The following is a 7,500-nucleotide window of genomic DNA, read 5'->3' on the forward strand; positions in this document are numbered from 1 at the left end:
GGAGCCCCTTCTCCCCTAACAAAGGCATTGCAGAATATGACTTACCACCTCTCGAGAAGCAAACTGGGCGTTCAGATCTGGTTTCAGAGATTCTCGGCCACGAAGATTCAGTTCCCGGGTTCCTGCCAATGCTAGAACAAGGGAATGTGGGAGAATAGCCTAGAGCCGGCTCGCCTGATGCTTTATCACAGGCATTGATGGTGGCACAAAATGAGAAAACAAAAAAACTGTCGAGCTTTCTGAAGAGCCCTGTCTGAGGATTTGGTATAGCGAATATAACGTTGACGTCACCTATTGTAATTAATATGCCAACCAGAGCCTCATTGGCTGTCCCAAAGGGTCTTTAGTTTCTGTGGTTGGCACACTTGAATAACAAAAACAATGTTTGTAAACAGAGATCATCCCTACTTGGAGACAACCTATTACAAACAGTTCTGTTCACTTTGAGGAGACTAGCAATTAGCAATTTTCTGGTCTTAAGTATTTTTCCACCTTTTTTCGCCTTTGATAAGGTCTTCTAGCATAGTGGCCAGCTTGGCGTTAAGTGGCGCACCTGTTTTTTCAGTTGCCGAGAACTCCTCTGCTAAGTTGTCAAAAATTGACCCAGGGGACTCTCCTAAGTAGTTTGCAAGGCAACCAGTGAGCACAGGCGAAACCTCTGAGTGTTAGTCATCACCATCAGAGGGCTTATCCTGATCAGAGCTCATTCGGAGCCCTAAATTTAGCTTAAATCTCTTACTAAGCTCTTGTTTCAGGGAAGCGACTATCCCTGTAGCTCTGCTTTCCTCGAGGAAGGAAGCGGTGGGGAGGCCCCTCATCTAAGTTTTATGTGGTTGCTAAAATGTAAACAACCGAAAAATATTGAGCTCTGAAGGACCAAGAACCTCAAATTCGGGAAAAAAAATATTTATGTTTCCCTTCATATAGCCATTTCGCTAAACTAGAAGCGGCTCCAACCAGGAGAAGCGATTGCCAAGCACAGTTCTCGGGCATCCACGTGTCCGTTGAAGTACACGTCAACTCGCGAGGTAAACTGTAACCTTCTTTCCCTCAACTGTTGAAAACATTAGGACTCAAAGGGAAAACTATAGCTTAAAGTTTCTTACCCTAACAACCGCCTCCACATTGGATAGGGCGGCAAAAAGCGAGGCAAAAGGCTCTCGACCAAGTTCAGTCTTAAATGACAACTTGTTGCAAAGCACTGTTCTCCGGCATCCACGTGTCTGTTGTGGTCCATTTCAACTCGGGAAACTATAACTTTCTTTCCCTCAAATGTTGAAAATGTTAGGACTCGAAGGGAAATTATAACTTTCTTTCCCTTAATAACCGCTTCCATTTTGGATAGGACGGCGAAAAGCGAGGCACATAAGGCACTCGACATAGCTTAACAGCTTCTAAACGACAACATGTGAAACGTCAATTTTTCGTCGTTGCACTTTCCTTCCTCAGGCTTAGTTTTCGAGATAAACTGAATAAAACAACAAGAAGAAGTTAATTGAAGCGACATTATTTTCTTACCTGCAATAGTAAGGACAAATAAAGAGAATAAAAACCCGGAGACCACAATAGTTCTGAACTCCACGGCTTCGCAATGTGTACTGATTATCCACGGCGGCACGTGTGCATCTCATGTTAACCGGAAGTGACGTCACCGGGATTTGGTAGAATATGCCACTTTTACTAGCATAATCTATAAATGCCTAACCCAGAGTCCTCGGGCTTCTTGGCCAGCGGGTGAACGCCCGGAGAGACTCTGGGATAATCGACTTGAACTATATTTTTGATTGGCCGCTTGCGTAACAATGACAGTCCGACAGGAAGTCGGTAAGTAATTCGGAAGCCCCAGAATTTGGAGGGAGATTCAAAATCTAAAGCTAGTCTCAGTGCTGTTTGATTTTTTTCTACCTCAGAAATATATAAATCACAAAAATAATAAAACGACGAGGTTTGAATTATGTCTTATACCGCACGGGAATTTTCCCACGCTGCTAAAAAGTGATTACTGTTGCTATTGCAAAAGTACCGTGGGAAAACATTACATCAGTCTCTTTGAGGAGAAATCCGTGGAATAAGGTCTTGTCGAAGCCATTGTGTCGTTTCCACAAAAAAATTGTCGATCGTGTTGCTTGCACGATGGCATTCTGAACGATGGAATGTACGCTGAAACACTAAAAATACACTAACCGAAAGCGTCAGAGGTTTCATCTTCACTTGCTCTTACAGCAAGCCAATGATCATTTCTCCAGTTTCTTTGTGTGTAAGGCTAAAATTCTTGTTTCTCGAACACTTTCAACCCGCCATTTCTACTGTTTACGGTTTTCTCTTTTCTGTTTCCGGTTAACCTCAAGCATACGTAATAAGACCGGAACCCACGTTTTCTGGGAAAATGGAGGACGAAAATGGAGTCGATTATCCCAGAGTCTCTCCGGGCGCTCACCCGCTGGCCAAAAAGCCCGAGGACTCTGGGTACGAGATTGTCGCGGAGCTCTCTCGAAGCGGTTTTTCTAAAGTTTTTCAGCAAAAAAATTACACTACAGGCTTCGGAATAGATAAAGAAAAGGATTTGTGGTTCATTGGATGGGATTTCAAGCGTTAAAATCGCTGAAAAGATAAGATTATTTTCTTAGCGATACGATATTGCGTGTCTTGAGCACATGGTCCTTTGATCTCGCAGAATTGTGTTTTCCCTCAAAATATTCGCTTGTTTTCGCTTTCGCTCGAACATATTTACCTTTATTACATGTCCAGTGGATAGTTTTATTCTCTGGGATGAATCGGTTATTTGGGAGGTTTTTGGCAAACAGAGGTCAGTTATCGTAATGCGATCGTTGCCGTTAGCAACGGGTCGCAAAATTTGACACTGTCATCACCTTATCACACTACGCTTTGATCGCTAATCCGATTATTCCTAAAAATCCAAAAATATTCGTGCCTCATCAGTTTACGGTCAAATTTATGTCCAAGAAAGTAGATAAATTGAATAAAATTTTAGGTTTGCATTTTGCCTGGAAAATATATTTTTGTGTTATTTTTGTTAAATTTTTTCGTTCAACTTTCGCTTTTATAAAAGGTTTCAGTTGTCTGTAAATAAGTTATATGCTGTTGGAAAGCTTATTTTCTTAGCTTTAAAATGATGTATTTTTTTCCACCTAACTTTAAATATTTTTTGAGAAAAATAACATTTTTTGGCGATGGCAGATTTACCGCGGTTTTCTCGCGGTTGGGAAAGTAGGAAAAACAGCTAAGCTATAGACTAATTTCAGTTTCCCGGTACACCTACTGTGGGGCAAGATTTCACTTCCTCTTAATTAAAGATCCCTGACTATAATAAACAACAGTCTTGCGAAAGATACACTTTTGTGCGGTGAGATAGTGCTAAGAAACAGTTAAGTGTGAAAAGTTGTAAACACAAATACAAGTGGCTAATTCTTCAATTTCAAAGCCGTTCACGCAGCTTGTGTAAGCATTCTTAACAAAGCGTGCGAAACCTTACAATCGTGGGTACCTTCACAAAGACATAAAGGGCACAATCGTCCTTGGGAGGTCAAACAGACCTGTGATCATCGACTACGGAAAGAGCCAGAAAATTGCGAAAACACTCATACGGTTGCTAAAGCTAACTTTGAGAGAGCGAGGAAACCATATGTCGCTTCTGAACTTTTCAGGTGTGAAAAGCCGTCCGCACATTGAGGGATGTTTCTTCTTTTAGAGCACTGATCCTGCGAGTATTCAAGGATGGAAAGTTTGACATCCGTGTTCTTCAACACATTGCTGAGAAGTGTTTATGCACGTACGACTCCAGCGAAACGCCCAGAGTTGCAGAAAGAACGGGAGTAATTACCCGATGGTGTTCTCTAGGTTTTCGAATTTTCTTACCGCGAATTTTTCAGCCCGTGGACGATAAGTTGTGAAAGTGATTGGAAAACGTCGAATAACCTAGTCAAATAATCGACAAAATGTATCTTTCACAATAGTCCGACAGAGTCGCGTGTGCTATGTATTACGACGACGTTCAAACAATTGAAGTGAATTTTGTGAGTCCAAGGAACTAAACTATGACAATCATTCAAAGCGAATTATTTTTAATCGTCGAGGTTCAGTTAGAGTGGCAAGACTTTACATTTTGTAAAAATCACGTTTCAAGTTTTAAGTAAATTTTGGCCGGCCGCGTTGTACCGAGCATACAAGTTTTGATTCGCAATTCGTCGAAAACATTCATTCGATAAACGTTCTTCTGTTAAATGAGAGTGATACCAGCTATTGTTACATGGGATAACTCGCTGAAATGAAAAAGTTTCGTTTTCCCAACTTATCGACTTAGCTCGTCATATGGCAGCAATTTGTTTTCACACCTTAATCGCTATCACCCTTTTGTTAATAGGATTAAGTCAGAGATGATGTGATTGGTCATTATTAAGGCTCGATGACCACAAAAATACATGATTCAACGTGTTTTACTTCAAAATCACTTGTCATCTCAAACAAAAGAATTTAAACCCAGTGCGGCAAAAGCCAACCACAAAATTTAGAGAACGCGGCGTTTAACACCGCCTTGGTCTGGAAATCCGGCTTGCGGCTTGTTACGAAGTTAAAGGCCACGTCATCCTAAGCTAATAACACAACGATTGCTCTTTCACACATACAGATTTTTAAAGACTAAAAACAATGAGAAAAAAAATTGTTCCACCAAAAGTGCAGACAGAAAAGTAAAAAAATTGAAAAGAAATATAGCTTATCTGCTGAATATTCCGCCATTTATTTGCATAATAATAACATTTACTGTCTCACGAAAGAAACGACAGTTCTCATGTCATCTGCAGTTGCAAATTAGCTTTTAACGGTTGTACATTTGAATTTATATTAAATTGTTTCTTTTTGTCTCTTATTTTATTGTTATCCGCGCTATTTTTGTTTTCCGTGCATTTCGTATTGCACATTCAAATTGTACGCACGTTTTGACGCATTATTTTGCAACGTACCTTAATATAAATTCAAATGTACAACCGTTAAAAGCTCATTTGCAACTGAAGATGACATGAGAGTGTCGAAACATGTTCTGTAAATTGAAAACTGTCGTTTCTTTCTTGAGAGTTATTGTTACTTTGCTGTCTTTACATCCGTTTGGAAACATTTATTGTATTCTGACTCGTTCTGAAAGTCGCCTATAGTAGATGATAGATAGATAGTTAGATAGATAGATAGTTTTATTAAAATTACCCTTGCAGCCCGAGGGCTGAATTACGATAATTTTTACAAATGTAAAACGTTAATTACACTGCATTTCACAAAACTTTTGACAGGCGATTTTCGAAGTTCGTTGTAAATTTCATAAGTTTGCTTCGAACTTGGGAATTTCAATGCTTAACTGTCAATCAAATGGCAAACTTTCAAACGAACTTGGGAATTTCCCACTGAACTTCGTGAGAATGTGGCGAAGAAATGTCACCATTGCTCTCGGTTGTTGTTTTGAAATGAGTGCCTTCATCTTGCAAGGAAAGGCAATTCCAAGTGTTGTTTTGGAGAAAATTATCAAAAGCTGGTTAGAATGGAAAGGACCATCTCAAATAGGACAGGAAATGAGACTTCCCAAAGAACCATTGCCAAAATTGTTGATATTTTCGTTCGCAGAGGAAATATCAAAGACAACCAATGAAGAATATCACTCGGTTAGCGCGTACTGAATGATGTGAATAAGTATATGGAGTGTTGTAAAACTGCATGTACCACTCAGCATTTACAGCAGTGAAATCCAAAACAAACTGGTAAAGAATAACGTTCCAATGTTTGCCCGAAGATATCCCGTCACCTGCATGCAGCCGTAGCGGTAACGCAAGATCTTGGTTTATATTCTTTCAAGATCTTTCAAGAAATTCAGCGTCATTCCACAGGAATCACTCACTCTTGAAAATGAAAATATACTTTACCAGTACTTGGCAGCTTGCGCGGACAACGCATTTTTGTGATGAGTGTGCAGTGCTCATTCCCACAAAGTTCGGCGCGAAATTGCCAAGTTCGTTTCGAAGTTCGCCATTTGATTGATAGTTACTTAATGAAATTCTCAAGTTCGAAGCGAACTTATGAAATTCCCAACGAACTTCGCAAATCGCCTGTCAAAAGTTTTGTGAAATGCACTGTAATTGTAACTACAAAATTATATAATGATAAATTAAGAAAGTTATTTGATAAGAATTTAACAATACTAAAGCTATTATTATGTAAACACTGTCTAAATTACAATTAAGATACAGCTAAAATTTTTCAAAATCATATCATTTAATATGAGTTGTAAAAGGACATGTTATCGGCAATGGCTTACAATAAAACTGTCTCTGAAACGATTGGTTTTAAAACGCGGGACTTGGAACTTGCGATTTTTCCGTGTACGCAGAGTGCCAGAGTAATAAGGTGGCGGAAGGAGTGAATGAAGCTTGTGATTATTGTTATTACATATGTCTTGAAACATTGAGTATAGTAATGAAGTCGGTACGAAGGTTCAAGTTTTTCGTCAAACAGAGTCATGTTTTAAAACTGACTTTGTTTTTTCCTGCCTGCCCGCGGAGGCAGGAGATGCAATTCATTCACTTTCTCTTCCTTTCATTGGATCAAGAATTGGACCAAGAATTGTTTTTTCATGATCACTAGACAGGAAGTGTGTGATAAAACATAATATTACCCTTCACTAAAAACCTACCTATCTCCTTTGCTCCGGGATTTTCAATGGGTGATTTGTTTTTGAACGAATGAACTACGGTATTAATGGAGACTTTACGCAGTGACCAAGGAAGCTTCGACGACGGCGTTCGCTTTAAAATTACGTCATATGCATGCGCAATCGTGAAGGCATTCAAGCGTGAATGCCGTGAGGGCTCCTGTTCACGACTTCATTTGGCTTGCTTTCACGTCGAGCAGCGAACAGAAGTACATATGTGAAAATATGTTTTTTCGCTTCAGTTACCGCTCCAGTAACATATTACTAACTGACGAGTTTAAAGGGGAACTCCAGGGTAAAATTGAAGATATTTTGTATGTTTGGCCTCGGGTTTATGTCTCAATTTTTGATAACATCATTCCCATATCGTTTCATTCAAATGAAATATTGCACCTGAAAGACGACCAAAAATGCAAATAGAAATCCGCCATCTTGAAAATTGCCCGCTTGTTCAGAAAGCGGTCAGCGTATCATCGTGTGACGTAAATCGTCAAACCCAGAGTTGTGTACAATATTTTGCATTGGCGAAGAAGGGGCTTTTGCCTTTATATCATCGCTAAAAGTGGCCGATTCTGGGACGTATTCCAATAAAATCGATGAGGAACATGCCTGCGAAAGTTTTTCAATTCGGCCGTGCCAGTTTGAACATCGTGTGAGCTCTGATGAAGCGGTTAGCAACCCCGAAGACTTAGGCGACAACCCGGGGGTAGGACTCCCATATGAAACAGACGGGGATGCTCGTCGGAAATTTTGAATTTAACCCCTAAAGGAGACCAATCTAGGCGTGGCTT

The 7,500-nt window shown here is 39.9% G+C and overlaps 1 protein-coding gene across 3 annotated transcripts in view; it reads right to left on the reverse strand.

Annotated features, from left to right (window-relative positions):
- LOC138052116 (uncharacterized) overlaps window positions 1-7,500 on the reverse strand; it is a 58,227-nt gene that overhangs the window by 38,480 nt on the left and 12,247 nt on the right. Inside the window, exon 1 of one of the 3 annotated variants that reach the window (XM_068898490.1) lies at window positions 6,692-6,818. The exons of 1 other annotated variant lie outside the window; for it this stretch is intronic. The gene's annotated coding sequence lies outside the window, so the exon portion shown is untranslated. Of the gene's footprint in view, window positions 1-2,184; window positions 2,376-6,691; window positions 6,819-7,500 lie in introns of those variants that run through there. One more of the 3 variants, XM_068898491.1, reaches the window with a different exon arrangement.

This window comes from Montipora capricornis, chromosome 6 (assembly GCF_036669925.1).
Source record: "Montipora capricornis isolate CH-2021 chromosome 6, ASM3666992v2, whole genome shotgun sequence".
NCBI classification, from domain to species: Eukaryota; Metazoa; Cnidaria; class Anthozoa; order Scleractinia; family Acroporidae; genus Montipora; species Montipora capricornis.